This window comes from Schistocerca gregaria, chromosome 2 (assembly GCF_023897955.1).
Source record: "Schistocerca gregaria isolate iqSchGreg1 chromosome 2, iqSchGreg1.2, whole genome shotgun sequence".
In the NCBI taxonomy this organism is placed as follows: Eukaryota; Metazoa; Arthropoda; class Insecta; order Orthoptera; family Acrididae; genus Schistocerca; species Schistocerca gregaria.
The window spans coordinates 68,113,544-68,132,482 of NC_064921.1; the positions used below are offsets into that span (position 1 = coordinate 68,113,544).

Here is an 18,939-nt window from a genome sequence, read left to right on the forward strand (position 1 = left end):
AGGCTCCATTTTGAAACTGTCCTGCAGCTACGCTATCTGTCGGAAGTGACGGAAACTTGGCGAGCTTAAAGGTTCGCCATCGTAGCATTGTTTTCACGGGCGAAAAAAAAATTCGGAGCTTTACTTTCTGGGCGTCCATTGTACTTTATTGTGGGTACTGGATGTGTGTACCTGGAAAGAAACCTTTGTGTATTTCTCGCTAGGAAGGTGCGCTCCCAGTGTGGTCTCGATTCCTCTTTGTCGGCAGAAGGTGACCAGCAAATCTCGTTAGGAAGGGCGAGATTCTCTGGGGAGTTGGGCAGTTTTTACGGAAGTTTGATTGCTGTCTGCTGCGCACTTTGTTGCCAAAGCCGGCATCTGTTACCGCTCAGGACAGCTCAACTACGCGGTTATTAGCGCCCGCACAAATTCACAACCTTTGCTCAGTCCAATCTCGCAACTTTTCATGATTGATGATGAAATGATGAGGACAACACAAACACACAGTCATCTCGAGGCAGGTGAAAACCCCTGACAGCGCCGGGAATCGAACTCTGGACCCCGTGCTCGGGAAGCGAGAATGCGACATCGAGACCATGAGCTGCGGACTCAGGGAAGATGATGCCACGCCGCCACTGCTGTTCCCAGAGTGTGACTGTGCATGGCATTTTTGCCTTTTTTGCATGAGCGTTAAAGGACGGCATGCCTTGATGCTGCTCGACCAGTGTAGGAAAGAAGGCTGCTTTCGCTCCAGAATTTCCAAATATCCAATGGAATGAGTCGGTCCTCTAGCCGTGATGGGCGCGAAGTGACTGAGGAGGAACTGTACAGCAGGCCAGTACCGCCCTCCTCTCTGTGAATGTGTATGTATGTACGACGAGAGTGGAAGGTTCTGCGCATTCCTCTGCTTATTCGTATAGTAGGTGATGTGATGTTCTCATTCATCACATTGGCAACAGGATTGAGTCGTCTCCTCTATGTGTTTTTTTTTTCCCCTGAGAGTTTGTAGTTTGCTGCTGACTGGTGCCTGCTAGCCGATGGCAGTTGCAGTAGTGGGACCCATGTTCTATGCAGCTCACTACTTATTCCTTCTGCCATGAAGCTTGTGCTGCTTAATTGGTCATAGTTTGTGGCCTACTTTCGTGACATTAACTTTGCATTTGTGAGATGCCCAAATGAGGAATCTTGTTGCGTTTTCTCCGTACAGTCTTCCACATAATTTGGTAGCACACCACAGTGTTACCGCCATTTTTTTATTTCATGTGATTTTTTACAGAACTTTGCTCTCCACTAATTTTACGAGACTGCTTATACCACGCTTGTCCGCCCTATTCTGGAGTATTGCTGTGCGGTGTGGGATCCGCATCAGATGGGACTGACGGATGACATCGAAAAAGAACAAAGAAGGGCAGCTCGTTTAGTATTATCGCGAAGTAGGGGAGATAGTGCCACGTGAATTGGAGCAGCAAACATTAAAACAAAGTGTTTTTCGATACGACGGGATCTTCTCGAGAAATTTCAATCACCAGTTTTCTCCTCCGATTGCGAAAAAATTCTGTTGGCACCCACCTACATAGGGAGAAATGACCATCGCGATAAAATAAGAGAAATCAGAGCTCGCACAGAAAAATTTAAGTGCTCGTTTTTCCCGCACGCCGTTCGAGAGTGGAACGGTAGAGAGACAGTAGATGTAGGTGGTGTGGCGTAGAACACTGTCCTGGATTGGGGGAAATACATTTCGCCTGCTTTAATATATCGCTTCTGTATAATTCTTACATCGTCTTTGTTGGAATCAGTGTTACGAATCCCAACGTAGTTTACAGGTGGGTAACCAAAACTGAATGCAAACAGAGCATAATTTGAAAGCTTATCTCGCTCTTGAGTGTCTGCGAGGTTGACATTGTATCAAAACGCTCCCAAACCGCATCAAAATGTCTATCAAAATACATCAAAACTGCAATAAACTGTTTCCGAAACAACGACATCCATCATCCCAACTCTCAGCTTCTCCACCACTACATGAATCCCAGATACGGACTTGGCTTTTCTCCAGTACGACTTCGTTGACACACCAGTACACGCAGCACGATAGGTAACACATCAAGCAGTTATTCTGTGAACTGACCCATTTCCACTACATTCTACAGATATCCTGCAAGAACATGTCGTAACAAAATTTTACTGATTTTGTGACGTTTCCCCATACTTTCTATATTTATCCATATGTATATACACTTCATAACACCGAAAACGCAAAAAATAAAATAAAATAAAATAAAATAAAAACCTTCTGCACCATCAAAAATTTTTTGCCGTTAAATATCAGTTGATGACTTCTACTGTACTTCTGATTCTGAATCTGTAAGCTTTATTAAAGAAACTGTATTTAACACGTGATCAATGTAATAGTGTATTTATTTCTGACTGGATGTAATTGATTGTAATTATAATGAAAATATTGTAAATTGCTGGGTAATAGCCAAGAGGAGGATTTTATTGAAATATATCCATAGCAACGTCGAAATGGCACTAGCCGTACCGTTGTTTATCTTCGCGTATGGAGACCCCCTCTCGCATGGCGAGCTTAGTGGAAGCAGAGCAGCTTGAGTCATGAAAGAGTGCGGAAGTGTTAGTTGGGCGCTCCCGCAGAAGCGGGGTGCAGCTTTGATCGCGCCAGTGTAGGTACACCACATTCGTTAATCCGCGAGTATTGAGAGTTCGGTAGGAGTGGACAGGAGGAGGAAGCTGCAGTTCTAACTACTGCCCGTCCCGTGATTATCCGTGTCTCTGGAGACTACTCGGGGTTCTCAACCAGCAGCAGCAGCAACAACGGCAGCTCAGCACTGTCGTCGGCTACATTCTTCGTCGTCCGCACAGCTACATCACCGTAAGACTGTTAAGTGAAAAATTACGTGGACATTACCCAGTGACATTTCTGTCACAGGCCATGACTAACTTGAATAATAAGCTGCAATAGTTAGAATTTGAAAGGCATCTGTGTTGTCATTGTACTCAGACATTATTACTAAGTAGGCTCCCTTTTCTTTCCATGCAAACACTGAGTGTCGTAAGGATATGAAAATTGATTAACTATTTACCTCCAGTTTTGTTTGTTTGCTAATGACCAGTTTTAGTCTAAATTTTCTGCCTCAGTAACTGCTCATTCTTATATTGCACAACAGAGGCTTAAGTAGAATGAGATTTTCACTCTGCAGCGGAGTGTGCGCTGGTATGAAACTTCCTGAGTTCGAGTCTCGGTCAGGCACACAGTTTTAATCTGCCAGGAAGTTTTATATCAGCGCACACTCCGCTGCAGAGTGAAAATCTCATTCTGGAAACATCCCCCAGGCTATGGCTAAGCCATGTCTCCGCTATATCCTTTCTTTCAGGAGTGCTAGGTCTGTAGGGTTTCGCAGGAGAGCTTCTGTAAGTTTGTAAGGTAGGAGACGAGATACTGGCAGAAGTGGGGCTGTGTGGAGGGGGCATGAGTCGTGCTTGGGTAGCTCAGTTGGTAGAGCACTTGCCTTCGAAAGGCAAAGGTCCCGAGTTCGAGTCTCGGTCCGGCACACAGTTTTAATCTGCCAGGAACTTTCAGAGGCTTAACTAACTTGCAGTTTTGTGTATTAACTTAATTAACTTAAATTAACGTAAAATATCACTGGAAAACTTACTAAAGATCCAGTATAAATTAAGAGTGCACACTTCATTTATTCCGTATTTAGCCTAGCGAATGATTTCTGCTGGTTTGGTATGTATCTTATTGTTGTTATATTAAAAGTAAAATCGGTTGCTCGTTTGCTTTAAGTAAACTTAATTCAGTTTTTCAATAATCAAAAATAAATCGCTTGCCACTTTCTAAATTTTGCGTTACGTTACACTGATGCTACTCAAAGTATTTTTTTTTTTTACGTAACAAAGTTTGTTACATTTATGTAACTTCACTTTTAAAATCTAGTATTTCAGGATAAGTAACAGCAATCTCAGTACTTTGTGATTCATTAATTTTCTCGCGAACTGTTGTGCTGTGGAAAAGTATGACGGCCTTCTGTTGCCACGCCAGTGATTATTTGCTTAAATTTCTTTGCCATTACCTTTCTTAAGATTCTGGTGACTCATTGCTCTAGTGGACTGGCGACCGTTTAATTATCCCCTTTTTAGCTAATCAGCATTTTTTTAGTAAATATTACTTGGTATCCCCCCCCCCCCCCCCCCCTGCGCGTTTCGTGAACGATTGCATTGCGATTCCACCAATCTCAAATTTATGATAAGTATTTAGCTTAAGCTGAGAATAGATTCTTCCTTCAGAAGGGTCTATTGTGCACTTTTCCTCCAACTAACAGGTGTTATTTTCCTTCGGTAACGATATCCTTACTGTAAAATTTCATTAGGCATATGCGATCACAGTCAGTAATATCGCAATCCAGTAGGCCGATTGGGAAGGGGAAGGTTACAATTTTACGTTTATACCATCCAAATCCGATACACCAATGCATAGCCTCTCAACCCAGTCACGGTATCTACGAACTATAGCAAAAACACCCACACACTTAAATGGATTATGCGGTGAGATAGTGTTGACGTTATTCTGTTGTAAAAACACACATAACACAGCGCAGTTATCTATTTCGTGTGTTAATTCCCAAAACTGGGTTTTTCCACGCTGTCTCTCCTTCATTCCACACCTGAGGCATTTTCAGGTCGGCGGTGGTTCTTGCAACATCGTGAACTGTACGAAGGCATCTGGTGCCACATACCCTCGGATGCCTGCCAAGAACTCAATTGATCATATCATAATATTTTTTCTCATGACTATATGTTTCGCCTGACAATTCTCCCGTTGAACACTAATTATGAAATGTATTATTTTTTAACAGTCAGTCAGTATGGGGGAAGACTGAGGCACGAAAGAAAGAATTACGTTGATAATGTTTGATGACAACAGAATTCTTTACATTATACGCAATTTGAAGCCCAACGCGTGCTAACGTTCAGTACCTTTTCACAATTTCTTCTTCGAGAATTCCTCTTATTTTTTGCTCTTGTCTCGAGTGATCACTCGTATTCACTTGGTGTTTAGTGAATTTATTAGTGTCCCTAATTTTCTTTATTACCAAAAATAACTAATGAATCTACATTTTGTCACGTTTATTTGACGACATATGTCAAAAGACACTTTCTTACACTTTTTAACGTTATAAGCATCTTGTTTAAACTTGTATTTATGCTGTGCAATAATGGATCTTGATGTTTCGTAACAGCTCCTAATCAAAGAGTATTTCTTTTGTAAGATCATCGCAATTCAAACCTGAAACTTACCTTGATTAATAAGATCTTCAAGTTCTTCAATCTCTTCAGTAATATCTTTCTTTTGGTTTCTACATACGAGAAATCATTAGATGTCCGAGAAATGTGTTAGCTTCACAATAGTGACTACGTATTTTCAAGTGTTCTGAAGAGAATATTAGGTTTAAGTAGGTTTACGTCAGTAGAGTTACAGTACTTGCTTCTTGTTCGCTAATGTCTTTAACGGTTTACAAATTGAGCATTTCTTCAAGGATCTGATGAGTGTGATGTTTTTACCAATTGATATGTGATTTTCTCGTAGACTGTTGTTTTCCTGATTTATTATACTGAACGCGCTATGTAGACTGACTTTCATGTACTCGTTATATTTCAGTTTACTCCTGTTGTTATGTTTAATGATGCGCTTAGTTTCTGTTATAGGTTCTCTTTACTCAAACCGCAGTTTGACAAGCGTGGATTATTTATTTATTTAGGTATATTTTACAATTATTGTTTGAAATGGAGAATACTATGTGATAGCAACCAAGACACACATTACCATCCGTGTGCCTTACATCTGCAAACATTAGAGGCTTAACTGGAAAGTCAACAGTCGTACACTTTCATACACCCGTCGTATTCGTGTGTTTGTTATCAAGCTCGAAAGATGGAACACGAGGCAATATCTCTTACGTACTTCACCTGTTCTTGTAGGACTAATTTCCGGCTAGGGGACAACAGAAGTCAGTAGATTCACCTTTTCTTGTATTCGCTTGTTTGGACAGCAGGTAGTTTTCTTTTTTGATGTTATTCCTTGTGGCATAAGCCCTGCTTATACTTGTAGTTTACTTCTGTTTTCTTCGAGTTAAGTTAATTAAGTTGTACATTATCCATCCCATTTCTACTCGTTTCTTTACTTAACCTTTTTGTTTTACCATCTGTGATGAAGTATTGGTCTAAACTATATTGAACGCTAGCCCTAGTTCACTCCGTCCGCAGCTCGTGGTCGTGCGGCAGCGTTCTCGCTTCACACGCCCGGGTTTCCGGGTTCGATTCCCGGCGGGGTCAGGAATTTTCTCTGCCTCGTGATGACTGGGTGTTGTGTGATGCCCTTAGGTTAGTTAGGTTTAAGTAGTTCTAAGTTCTAGGGGACTGATGAACATATATGTTAAGTCCCATAGTGCTCAGAGCCATTTGAACCATTTGAACCTAGTTCACTCCTTTTCTAATGGTTCATTGTATGTCTTCTGCAGTGTCTAATTTCTCGAGCACCTGTGGAGAAAAGCAATGAATTAGTTCGAAAAATATGTTACCGGGCGAACAGCTCTGTTCGTTATACGGCTGCAGTCAACAGAGAGATTATCTCAAGTCCTGAGCAGAAATCTAAGCGTCAGCATTTAATTGTGAGGCTTTCTACAGAGGCTATCTTTCAGACAGTGAGTTCCAGTACTGCTGCTGCGGCCAGCTGGTTGCGGCTTCTTTGATCTACGCCTGTCCCCCCCCTTTCCCCCGCCCCTCCACTCCCGCACTCTACCACTCATACACACATACAGAGAGAGAGAGAGAGAGAGAGATGGAGATAAGGAGTGGGTAGCCGTCTTTACAGCAGATTTATTCACTTGAGTCAGTGCACTTACAGCACTGCAGAACGGGCTGACACTCTTTGTATTTCATAATTAAAAACAGAAACACTTGCGTAACTACTTACTGTGATATCTGGATATCTTTACTTCGTTCCATCGTAACAAATACCACCATCACCACCAACACCTCCACTTTATTACTTCTACTTCTACTACTACTACTACTACTACTACTACTACAGGGCATCAGAAGTACTACAAGTACGTTAGGTTTTTTATTTGGTTCTTTTCGTCTTGGCTCCCAACGCTTTCGCACAAAATGTGCAAGTGGCAGTCAAATGAAAACCTAACACCCACCACAAGCGTACCAAGGAACGGTTCCCTTCAAATCAGCACACGCGTTAAGATATTTATCCCATTGCAAGATTAGTCGATCAGTTCCTTATTCGTAGAATGTGGTTGGCCGCTGACGGATCCATAACTGCACTCATTCTTGCACTTCGCCGCGTGGAATGGCCGCACGGTTTGAGGCGCCATGTCACGGATTGCGCGGCCCCTCCCACCGGAAGTTAGAGTCCTCCCTCGGACATGGGTATGTGTGTTGTTCCTAGGATAAGTTAGTTTAAGTTAGATTAAGTAGTGTGTAATTCTAGGGACCTATGACCTCAGGAATTCACACACATTTGGACATTTTCTAGCACTTCCTCGTCCGACTGACCGATGTCTACGCATGTTATTCTTCAGGTGGGCAAGGATGTGAACGCCACACGGTGAAAGATCGGCTGAAGTGTAGCTCGGGGCAGGCGTTATCGTGCAAATGGACAAGGAAATGCGGAGTGTATGAAGAAAATGTCTGGATTGTGGAGCGAGATATGTGGGGTGGGCGAGACGGAATTTGAAAGTTAGATTTAAAGAGTATAACAACAGAGAGAACGGCTCGTCAGCGGTAGAAAAGCACCTCAAGAATGAGCAGCATTCGCTGGTGGATATAACGGAAAGTATGAGAGTGTTAAAAGCGGAAGAAAAAGGATGGTTGCTATCAAATTTAGAGGAGGTAGGGATTGATTTGGCTTTTTTAAAAATGAGAGTACGGAAGTGTCTAAATTGCATTTCTGGGAACACTTTAGCGATATCCTCCTTAAGAAGCAGCCACCAACATATTTTACCTAGCGACAAAGGATTTACGTATGCCATTTCCGTTTAGATTGCAGCTTATAGGTAGTTTTCAGTTAGAATGGGATAGGACCAGATAGACATTTCTCAAAGATTTTGTGACAAACAGTATTATCGTTGGTGGAGAGCATGAGGCTTTTAGTTAATATCACCGTTGATAGGTGATGGCAGCGGCTTTCACTTCGCAACTGTACCTCGGGAATGGTGGATGCACCGCCTTGTGATGTTTTACGGTTTGAGTTGGCAGTGCACATGTGCAGCTTGTTTTTAAGTTGTGACGAGGCCTAATGGCATAAAAAACTTTTTAGGTACGTTATAACTGAGGACGTCTATAATCCTTATATATCTGCCCGCATAAGAAACGTTGTTTTATCAGGTCTCCTGGTTTTTTGCACTTGAAAGTGGGATAATGTTGCCGCGAAACATATGGCAATAACCATCTCAATGAAAACTCGGCCGAATGTCCTAATATTGTGTGAATATCAGTTGTATGATGGCTTCACATCAGTTATATTGCAGACAGCAGTGTCGTAAAACGTGTGGTTGTAATAGCAATGGTATAGTTAAGTGTTTTTAATGAATCTTTCCACTCACACCCATGCAGTGAAAAGTTGGTTCTATCAACTCACTATATCAGCAATTTAAAGACAGAGAACAAATCCAGAAATTTCATACGAACATTTTATCCTGATAATTACAACAAAAAATTTGGTTATTCGGCAGAGAAGCATTGGGTGAATTCTTGGTCATATTGTTTCTCGGAAAAGACAAATTTCTTAGAAACAGTAATTGTGGTGGTTATTCAGACCTTGATAATCTGTACACTGCAGTTTCATTGTACGAAAAATCAGAATCTCATATCCATGCATGGACGTCCCTGCGCACATTTGGTGAAGTTGGGTTGATTTGCAATTGGATGAATAGAAATGTGCCAGCACTCTAAACGCACAGTGGACCAGTGAAACGGAACCGGGAAACACGTAGAGCGAGTGAAAGCAGCCAATAGGTTTTGGAACAACCAGAATTATTATTTTGTGGATACGGGAAAAGCTGTGATTCCAGCAATCGAGGCAATTACTTTGTAAAATCCATAAAATTGGGATACTGTTGCTACGAATTACGAATGTTGATTTCTCATTATGTTACGAGATTTTCAATTTAACTTCCTTTAGTGTCTGTTTGAAGAACAGATTTTACTGACAGACGTTACGTTCAACATTGTGCAGTAAAAATATTTAAAATTACATTTTGCAGCAAAGATGTGGAAGACTTGCAAGCTGTGCATTAAAAGATACTATGGCTTCGAGAAAGTATGGTGCAAGACTGAAAGTGTTCCGGCGTAACGGCAAGCGACGGTAAAGGACGGATGGGCAGAGAGGGCTGTGAGACGACGTCTGCCAATAGTGAGCTGACGAACCCCTCTCTAGGACGACACCAAGCCGGAGCGGCCTCTACACGAAGAGAATACAAGCGCCGGGCCCCCCAGCCGCGACGGAGTGGAATACCAGCCGTCATACAGCAGTGACTTATAGACTGTATTGTTTTGCTTGCATTGAAATTGTGTGTACCAAAGGACATTGCGTATTCACAAAGGTGTGTAGCAAGCAAATGCCAACATGCAAATATGTTGTTGTTGTGGTCTTCAGTTCTGAGACTGGTTTGCTGCAGCTCTCCATGCTAATCTATCCTGTGCAAGCTCCTTCATCACCCAGTACCTACTGCAACCTACATCCTTCTGAATCTGATTAGTGTATTCATCTCTTGGTCTCCATCTACGATTTTTACGCTTCACGCTGCCCTCCAATGCTAAATTTACGATCCCTTGATGGATCAGAACATGTCCTACCAACTGATCCCTTCTTCTAGTCAAGTTGTGCCACAAACTTATCTTCTCCCCAATCCTATTCAATACCTTCTCATTACTTAAGTGATCTACCCACCTAATCTTCAACATTCCTCTGTAGCAACACATTTCGTAAGCTTCTATTCTCTTCTTGTCCAAACTATTTATTGTCCATGTTTCACTTCCATACATGGCTACACTCCATACAAATACTTTCAGAACTGACTTCCTGACGCTAAAATCTATACTCGATGTTAACAAATTTCTCTTCTACAGAAACACTTTTTTTGCCATTGTCAGTCTAAATTTTATATCCTCTCTACTTCGACCATCATCAGTTATTCTGCTCCCCAAATAGCAAAACTCCTTTACTACTTTAAGTGTCTCATTTCTTAATCTAAATCCCTCAGCATCACCCGACTTAATTCGACTACATTCCATTATCCTCGATTTGCTTTTGTTGCTGTTCATCTTATATCCTCCTTCCAAGACAATGTCCATTCCGTTCAACTGCTCTTCCAAGTCCTTTGCTGTCTCTGACAGAATTACAATGTCATCAGCGAACCGCAAAGTTGTTATTTCTTCTCCCTGGATTTTAATACCTACTCCAAAGTTTTCTTTTGTTTCCTTTATTGCTTGCTCAATATACATATTGAATAACATCGGGGAGAGGCTACAACCCTGTCTCACTCCCTTCCCAACCACTGCTTCCCTTTCATGCCCCTCGACTCTTATAACTTCAGTCTGGTTTCTCTACAAATTGTAAATAGCCTTTCGCTCCCTGTATTTTACCCCTGCCACCTTTAGAATTTGAAGGAGAATATTCCAGTCAACATTGTCAAAAGCTTTCTCCAAGTCTACAATTGCTAGAAACTTAGGTTTTCCTTTCCTTAATCTTTGTTCTAAAATAAGTCGTAAGGTCAGTATTGCCTCAAGTGTTCCAACATTTCTACGGAATCCAAACTGATCTTCCCCGAGGTCGGCTTCTACCAGTTTTTCCATTCGTCTGTAAATAATTCGCGTCAGTATTTTGCAACTGTGACTTATTAAACTGATAGTTCGGTAATTTTCACATCTGTCAACACCTGCTTTCTTTGGGATTGGAATTATTACATTCTTCGTGGAGTCTGAGGGTATTTCGCGTGTCTCATACATCTTGCTCACCAGATGGTAGACTTTTGTCAGGATTGGCTCTCCCAAGGCCATCAGTAGTTCTAATGGAATGTTGTCTACTCCCGGGGCCTTGTTTTGACTCAGGTCTTTCAGTGCTCTGTCAAACTCTTCACGCAGTATCTTATCTCCCATCTCATCTTCATCTACATCTTCTTCCATTTCCGTAATATTGTCCTCAAGTACATCGCCCTTTTATAGACCCTCTATATACTCCTTCCACCTTTCTGCTTTCCCCTCTTTGATTAGAGCTGGGTTTCCAACTAAGCTCTTGATATTCATGCAGGTGGCTCCCTTTTCTCCAAAGACCTCTTTAATTTTCCTGCAGGCAGTATCTATCTTACCCCTAGTGAGATAAGCCTCTACATCCTTACATTTGTCCTCTAGCCATGCTTGCTTAGCCATTTAACACTTCCTGTCGATCTCATTTTTGAGACGTTTGTATTCCTTCTTGCCTGCTTCATTAACTGCATTTTTATATTTTCTCCTTTCATCAATTAAATTCAATATTTCTTCTGTTACCCAAGGATTTCTAATAGCCCTCGTCTTTTTATCTACTTGATCCTCTGCTGCCTTCACTACTTCATCCCTCAGAGCTACGCATTCGTCTTCTACTGTATTTCTTTCCCCCATTCCTGTCAATTGTTCCCTTATGCTCTCCCTGAAACTCTGTACAACCTCTGGTTCAGTCAGTTTATTGAGGTCCCATCTCCTTAAATTCCCACATTTTTGCAATTTCTTCTGTTATAATCTACAGTTCAAAACCAATAGATTGTGGTCAGAGTCCACATCTGCCCCTGGAAATGTCTTACAATTTAAAACCTGGTTCCTAAATCTGTCTTACCATTATATAATCTATCTGATACCTTTTAGTATCTCCAGGATTCTTCCATGTATACAACAGCATGCAAATAATCAATGTTAAATATTGTCAAGTTAATTTACTGTAAGAAACTCCATTAACACGATTTGATTGAATAATTGTCTAGCGACCCGAGAAAACACCTTCCTAGGCACTCTATATTAGACGAGTGGGCAGACACAATAGAAAGCATATGTGATACTCCAAGGAAGAGAGGAAAGGAAAATATCACTATAGGAGAATGTAAATAGAGATATTAAATACTATAATCATGCAGTCAAACGTCAGATTGGATTCGCTGCGTTGCTTAAAGTTCATTGAAATGTTTGACCCAAACAAGTTCTCAGGCTTTGCACATGTGTTTCCCGTAGAAGCAGCTAAAATATTAGGGACAGTATATGGGAAGTTTTTCTATATTGATAGGTTAAAGTTTGAACTGTAGGCAATGTTTACGTCACAGCAAATTACAGCCAAGTCCGCGAAGGAAATACAGGGTTTCCTGTATCAAAATTTACTTCACACTGGACTTGTAGTACTCTATAACGTATGTGAACTGATTTTAACCATGCCATTTAGAGTCGAACAATCATTGCCCGCACTGAAAAGAATAAAGACCTTCTTTGAGAGTGCACAAGGACAAAGTCCTTTGTCCGCACTGTCCATCATGTCTACAGGAAACGGTCTGTTGGTGTACATAGTACTCTATAACGTATGTGAACTGATTTTAACCATGCCATTTAGAGTCGAACAATCATTGCCCGCACTGAAAAGAATAAAGACCTTCTTTGAGAGTGCACAAGGACAAAGTCCTTTGTCCGCACTGTCCATCATGTCTACAGGAAACGGTCTGTTGGTGTACATGATAGTTCAAAATTCATTTCTCAATGTCATTACTGCATAGAGAACCGCCGAGCGGAGTTACACTACAGATAAAACCATGGTGAGTGGTCAATACCACTGCATAACTTACCGACATTTTCAGGAAATTTGTGGGAAGTTTCTGTAGGACCAAACAGCTAAGGTAATCGCTCTCTAGGCATACACACTACTTAATATAACTTAAACTAACTTACGCTACGGCCAACACACACACACTCATGCCCGAGGGAGGACTCGAATCTAGACGGGGGGAGCCGCGCGAACCGTGACAAGACGCCTCAGACTAAGCGGTTACCCCGAGTGGTGACTTTATCAGGCTACGCCGCTGGAACGGAACCATCTTGCTGCACGATAACGCCAGCTCACACACTGCAGATAGGATGAAGCGATTTGATTGGGAAACACTGCAACGTCCTGCGTGCAGCCCGCATGATTGGCTCACCTCTGGCGGCCTGAAGACAGACATATGAGGACGTCGATTTCAAGCAGATGAAGAGGAGTGGATGCGTTTGTGGAGCAGTCAGCTGCCTATCGTATTCTACGAAACGGAAATTGATCGTATCGGCTCCTAGTGCTTTAACGCGTGCGGTGATTACTTTCGAATGGAACCATTCCATGGTCTCCTTCTGGCGGGTATCGGGTTCCATTTGACTAATCCTTAATAGATGCTCAGTCTGTCAACTATCTAAGATTCTTTTAGGTTTCTGTCGTCCATGATGCGATTTAGTTGTGTTCGTCGATCCCACTTATGGATGTACGTGATTAGATGTGTGCCACATCAGGACCCTGATTTAACTTCAGCTCATCAACGTTCTGAAATTTCGGTGAAGGGTCTGTATTAATGACGGTTTAATGGATGTAGTGTCCTCTCAGGCGCAGAAGCGACCTCCCCACAGTCTAATGGCTGGCGCTACGGCGTATCCTTGCGGAAGAACATGCTCACTTGCTAAATCAGTTATACTGTTGTTTTTTTTGTATGTGACGTTTGGTTATTTCGTATCTACTGCCGTTTGATGTTCCTCAATGAAATATACTGAAAAAAATTAGATCTAATGGTAGCTGATGGATTTGACTTCTTTGAAAATGTCAGCTTTGATGTCAATGAGCATGAAGCGGTTGTAGCAATCATGAATAAGAAATGTCAAAGAATAAATAAAAGACGTAGAGATACTTACGTATTCAGTAAACAAAAAGGCAGTAGTGCTGTATTTCGAGGAGGAAATTGAAATATTTAGCTCTGGACAAGAACACGTCTAAGAACAATGGCAGAAATTTAGAAGAGCAGTTGTCTGAGCACTGGATACAGACAGTGGCGGCTCGTGAGTAAACATTCTGGGTGTTCACAAATGTTCAGACGCAGAAAAATTTGGGAGTGAGTAAACATTCTGGGTGTTCACAAATGTTCAGACGCAGAAAAATTTGGGAGTGTGAAATTAATAGTATCTCCTGTGTAACAGTTACGCTTATCAATAAGTTTATACAACTACAGCTACTGCTTATAATAATAACAACAGAAGGCCGACCCCACGTTGCAGTGGGACAAAGGTCACAGAAAATGATGAATGATGTTCCTAAAGTAAGTGCAGCGGAGTGTGCTCTCATACGAAACTTACTGACAGATTAAAGCTGTGCGCCGGACCGAGACTCTAACTCGGGACCTTTGTCTTTCGCGGGCAAGTGCTCTACCAATGAGCTACCCAAGCACGACTCACGACACTTTATCACAGCTTTACTTTTCTGTTAGCATTTAAAATAGATTCAACGTAGTTCATGTTTACACTGCACACGAAAGCTGATTACCGCGCAGTTAAGAACCAGCTCAAACACAAACTGCCGTTTGTGGAAATAATTAAACTCAAGTAGTAATGTCTACCAACATGGTCACTTGACTAGAGTCCAAACGAGGCGCTGAAATCCATAAGGGCCTAAAGCACACAGCTGCCGATCCCAAATTTAAGTGAGTATCACAGAAAGCACTGATACAGGTTTTCGTAAATTGTCGTATAGGAACCTACAGCATAGATAAAGCAGGCTCACTATAAGATCAACAGATTTCAGAAGCATACGTAAATGCTAAAACCTCACAATCGACGGTGATTTTCTTTAGGCTCTTATGGTTCCGACTGCCTCAAATGTATTACTGTATGATGAAATTCATAGCTTAATATTCTATGAATAATTCGGAAACCCCAAAATAGATTTACTGTCAGTACAACTATAACACATACTGACGGCCGATCTAATTTTACTGTATAGTTAGTGAATTAGCGTATCTGAGGAGGAGTGTTCTATCATCTAGCAGGATTTATGCCGAGCGAACGGGGTTAAAATTCTGCCGCAGTGTGCTACCACCCGGTGGCTCTGACGTAAACTTCTAATTGAGTGGCAAAGACTGTGCGAATTGTTTATCAAATCTGTATGTATTTGGCACGTAAAGCAATTACGTCACGCCAGTTGGGCATGCGCAATAGCTCCTTAAAACGTGCGCAACTATTCTCGACCCTGATACCAAGTTTAGCCGAGTCTATAGGAACAGTAGCACGGTGGATTTAAGTGCCGTTTCTTTCAAATTGCGGCCTCAATGTTACGTCTAACAGCATTCAAAGGAAAATAACCAATAAATCCGCAACGTGCCGGAAGTTAACGTGTTGACCTACAGTTGGGCTCTTACACCCACCACTCGATACAGGTGTATTTAGTAGCTCGTTTGATGAAGGGAACTCTATGAAAGGAACTTTAAATCAACAACGACTGCTACACAGTACGTGTAAAACAAAGTAGAGGAGTATAGTTAAAAAGATGATAAGTGACGCGGTTGACTGCCAAAAGAGCAATGAATGATCCCTGCTCCAAGTCCCGTGCCACTTGCAAAGATAACTGTCCAATGCTACCCTTGTGTGCAGTGTGTGTTGTTCCCTATAATACGTGTATTTGTTATGGCTGCCAATATAGGGTTCGCAATGGAGTGGTTAAGAGTAAAAATTCAACAAGTTAGCCATTGACAACCTACAACTGTCAATAATATGTGAGTTACTGAGGTCTTCAGTCCCCTAGAACTTAAAACTACTTAAACCTAACCAACCTAAGGACAGCACGCACATCCATGCCCGAGGCAGGATTCGAACCTGCGACCGTAGCAGGCGCACGGTTTCATATTGAAACGCCTAGAATCCCTCGGCCACAGCGGCCGGCTATGAATTAGTTCCCCAAGTTGTTATAATACTGAAACGTAATCAGGACAGGTATTAGGAACCTAATCGTATGAAAGTAGAACAACTGGGTCCTAACAAGATATTTATTGTAAAAAGAACGCTCAAAGGAAAATACCCAACGTTAACTCCTCTTCATTAATCTAGATCGTCAGAACATCAAAATCGCGACTCCGTTTATACGACGGTAACACTGAATGGCTGAAGGTGGTTAGCATCAGAGCGACAGGGTCGCGCGCGGCGGCTCGCTTTGTGCAGCCCTGGACCGAGGTGGAGCCGGAGAGTCTAGCGCCGCGGTGGACTCTCCCGCTGGCCGTGCGCCAAGCCGAGCCGCCCTGGACGCGGATGCGCCAGCTCGTCCGACTGTCGGAACAGCGCAAGTTCACTGCCAGCGCGCGACGGGCAAAATAGACAGCGCAGCGCTCTGCCGCAGCCTCCGCCGCACTCACGCAATCGGCAGAAATAACAGTCCTCTGCGGCCTCGTCTGCTTTATGTAACGGACTGTGCCCCGGCGGAGCTATGACCGGCCTGGGAAAAGCCCTGACAGACGCTGTCGGTGGCCGCGAAGCCAGGACTTGTGGACGCTAATACTGTGTGCCACTGCTGCAGAACTGTTGCTCCAAACCACCGGTCTGTGTCACTCATCTCTGTATGTGACACAATTCTGGAACGTAATCAGTTTTCAAACGTAATGACTTACCTACGAATAAAAAATGACGTGCCCAGAAATAAGAAGAATTACAAAAAATTATGTGCACGTGAAACAAAACTAACTACCTTCGTACACTACATCCTAAGCGCCATTCTGACCAAGTGGATTCGGTGTAATTATATCACACGAAAACTAAATTTTTCCTTTGTCATTTGTTATCCGACTTCAAAATTAAAAGTAAACCATTCTGTAAAGTCTTGGAATTTATGGGACAGATATCCTGCCAGTGTCATAGTCGGTAACAGGTAAAACCGTCCAGATTAATAATTCGCATGATGGATGAAATGCTTATACATGTAATTACGTCTTTACTGATTTATCCGTACTATTGTAAATTCCATCTATCTATCACTTCATGCACTCTTTACTGCCATTCCCTTTATTATTTCTTTTCTTTTTTCTAGAAATTCTTGCTGATCTACTCTAAAAGTCCGATTCTAATGCTTGCTGGTTTTTTTTTTTTTTTTTTTTTTTTTACGTGTTTGAGATTAGCAATCCAAGTTTCCACTCCGTACATAACTACGCTCTCTAGTATCAATTCGGTTTATTACGTTTTTTGCTCCTTAAGATTGAGTTGAGCATCCCAATGACCTTCCTTCCACTGCTAATTCCTTTATTAATTTCTACCTCTGACGTTCCTTCCATCTCTAAAATGGATCCCAAATAACAAAATGGTTCAAATGGCTCTGATCACTATGAGACTTAACTTCTCAGGTCATCAGTCCCCTAGAACTTAGAACTAACTAACCTAAGGACGACACACACATCCATGCCCGAGGCAGGATTCGAACCTGCGACCGTAGCGGTCGCGCGGTTCCAGACTGTAGCGCCTAGAATCGTTCGGCCAATCCGGCCGGCCCCCAAATAATTCTCATTAATGTCTTCATAACAGAAATTACGCTATAGTTCGAGCAGCTTTTGCGATCCCCTTTCTTAAATGTAGTATTAATATACTACAGCTTCATCTCCTAGGGTATTGAATTCCATGTAAAGTTTTATTGAATACCTATGTTACCAGTTTCGCAATTTTTTCAGCACCATATTTTAAGAGCTCCAGGTTGATACTGTGTGGTCCTGGCGATTTTTTTAAAACCATTCAACAGAATGGATTTTATTTTGATTTTCTATTTTGTATCCTTCATTCTCACTCTTGAACGGACAGAGTGAACCTTCTTTCAGCCGTAAAACTGGTTATTCTGTTTTGGTTCCATTTATTTTTAGTTGGAGAGGAAAGAAAATTTTGCATTTATTGTCTCTTTTTTGTGCTTTGTTGTTTGGTTTATGGGATATTTTATAATACCAGCGTTCACCGTACAGGTCAGGCACACACTCGTCTAACGCACGGCTTTCTGCGCGGGAAGGAGCGCCAGTCCCCGGCACGAATCTGCCAGTCGGATTTGTGTCGAGGTCCGGTGACCCCGCCGGTCTGTGGGTGGTTATTAGGCGGTTTTCCATCTGCCTCCGCGAATTCGGGCTGGTTCCCCTTATTCCGCCTTATAACCCTGGGTTCGTTGTGGGGCGCCGGAGGAGTGAAGTGGACTGCGGTAGTCGTTGTGGGGTTGTGGACCACCGCGGCTGCGGCGGGGACGGAGCTTCTCCGTCGTTTCTAGGTCCCCTGTTAACCTACAATACAATACAAATATGTGACTGTAGTCTGTTCCAGCATATACTGTTGGCGAAAAGTTCTCAGGTTTCCAGCCAGATGACAGTGTTATCACATAGCGACGTTTCGACGAGTGTCATACTCATCATCTTCTAAATAACTACTTTTGTATATGTTACTTCCTGGTTGGCAACGGGACTGAAAATTTTTGTCAGGAACAGGATAGCACATTATAATAGATACCCAGCTGTGATCAGAGAAGTAAATCAGATGTGCACTAGTTGATTACAGTAAGACCATTTCTGAATAACGGTAAGTATTGGTTGCAGTCCAAGACTTTACAAAGTATCCTGTTTGGTGGGCAGGTATGTGGATACCTCTAATGAATTTCTGCGTCGGAATAGTCTAAGACACAGAACCGCCCCTCAGTTACACCACTGTGAATTAAATACAATGGAATGTCTATACTGAAATGACAAAGTTTGGTCTTGAACACTGAAATTGAAATCGACACAATGTATTCTACTGTAAGTTAATTTACATCATTTCGCACATAAATAAGTTAGTTTAGTAAACGAACAAAGGACTAGTGTCTACTGGATTAACAGATGACATTCAAAATGCTGACAGATTTGTTACTCA

At 42.1% G+C, this 18,939-nt stretch overlaps 1 protein-coding gene and 1 non-coding gene across 2 annotated transcripts in view; both read left to right on the forward strand.

Annotated features, from left to right (window-relative positions):
- LOC126336334 (uncharacterized) overlaps positions 1-18,939 on the forward strand; it is a 1,038,948-nt gene that overhangs the window by 288,656 nt on the left and 731,353 nt on the right. The gene's annotated exons all lie outside the window — the stretch shown is intronic.
- On the forward strand, positions 3,472-3,546 carry Trnas-cga (transfer RNA serine (anticodon CGA)). The gene has a single exon. It is a non-coding gene; the product is annotated as a tRNA-Ser (tRNA).